This window comes from Dipodomys ordii, unplaced genomic scaffold, assembly GCF_000151885.1.
Source record: "Dipodomys ordii isolate 6190 unplaced genomic scaffold, Dord_2.0 Scaffold33, whole genome shotgun sequence".
Taxonomy (NCBI): Eukaryota; Metazoa; Chordata; class Mammalia; order Rodentia; family Heteromyidae; genus Dipodomys; species Dipodomys ordii.
Window position 1 is genome coordinate 4,718,824 of NW_012267249.1, and position 1,705 is coordinate 4,720,528.

A 1,705-nucleotide genomic window follows, 5' to 3' on the forward strand; every position below is an offset into this window, starting at 1 on the left:
TTCTTGTTTTCCTTCTCCTTCTCTTCATTAGTAACTGAAGGCCAGGTGGGTTGAGGAAGCTGTATACCCAAAGTCAGAGGAGGGGGCAGTTGAACAGAGTGAAATAAACAGGCAAGGAAGAGAAAGACATAGAGATGGAGAAAGAAGTATCAGGACACAGAGAGAGGTACAGACATGAAAGAACATGCAGATACCAAAATCTACAGACAGTGGGAACCCAAGACAGCCAGAAGAAGAGACGCCCCAGATGATGATCGCTGTGGCACCTCAGATGCTGTGCCACAGCGCTCCTTACTCTTTACCTGATCTTGGTCTCTGTGGGAGGGATAGGTCAGGATTTTGAGGAGTTTTTTTGAAACTCTGCTCCAGGGATCCCTGATTCCCAAGAGGCCAACTCTGGTAGCTACCTAACAAGCTTCCTGTGCTTTTGAATTCCCTGAGGTCTGAACAATAAGTCTGAACTCTAATACCTACTACTCAAGTCTGTGTACAGACAGAACTGCCTGACCCTTCAAGCCTGAGCTCAGACCACTTCCTACAAGTCCTCTTTGGTCCAATCAGGCCTCTCTTCTTTCTGTCCATGCTTTCCCAGGTTCCATGTTTTCTCTTAGTGAGCACTGTACTACATGGGCTAGATTTCTGGTAAGAATTCTAAATAGACATTTTTTTTCAAGGGAGCAATAACCTATAGGAAACGCCCTAGTGTCTCCATGTAAGTCTGCAAATGGTAGCAAAGGTGCTACCATTCCAAGAAGACAAAGAGAGGAAGAGCACTGAGAATCAAGCAGTGACTGAACAGTTCAAAATAGCATGGAGAAACAGAAATGTGATGCAAAGAAAACAAGGAAATAGTCAGCAACTCCAAACCCAGCTGCAGAGGCAGGTAGGACACAACCCCACCAAAGCCACAACCTCAGGGTGAGCCACACATCACTGATGAGCCTAGACTGACAATCTTTGGCTATAGGAGAAATCTACAGTTCTCTCAAGCCTTAAATCTGATGTGGGCTTTTGGTGTGGCAGGAACTTCTCACGCACAGCAGGCTATCATTGAAGAAGAAATGAGTTCCATTGCTCCCAACGGCTCAGGAGATCAATAAGTAGGTATCATTTGAGACTGAGTTACTATGAGGGCCTGAAAACTGAATGAACACAAGTAAGAGAGCCTGGGGAAACCCTGGGACAATGTCTTAATGTGACACAGCTACAAAGGGTAGTTGAGGTGGTGGGTAGGTAGGATATGGATCCACGGAGAAGTTTAAGCATCAGTGAACACAGGCTGTGAAGGGTGCAGCTGGCAGTGAGGAGTAAGCCCTGTTGTCTGTGGATTCTGAGCACAGGGCTTGCAGATTGCTTGGTTGTTGCCAGGTAGGACTGACAGCTCTGAGCTCAGAACTGGAGATTCCATCTTCATAGCTTCCCCCCTCCCACATGGTGGTTGGTTACTGAGTGGAGACTGAAAGTGCAAAGAGAGTACCAACCTCCCTTCAGTCTCCCCACCCAGTGCAGTACCCAACGCTCGGTTTGCTTTCTCTACTCTCTGATAAACTTGAGAGTCACTCTTCAGCTTGGACATTGGTTGTTCTAAATACACAAACTGGAGGTGGGCTCTATAGCAAGTGGGAACGTGCCTGGCCTATAGGCATCAACATTTATTGGGGCTAGCAAGTGGTGCTCCCGGTACACAAAGAAGAGAAGTCTAAAG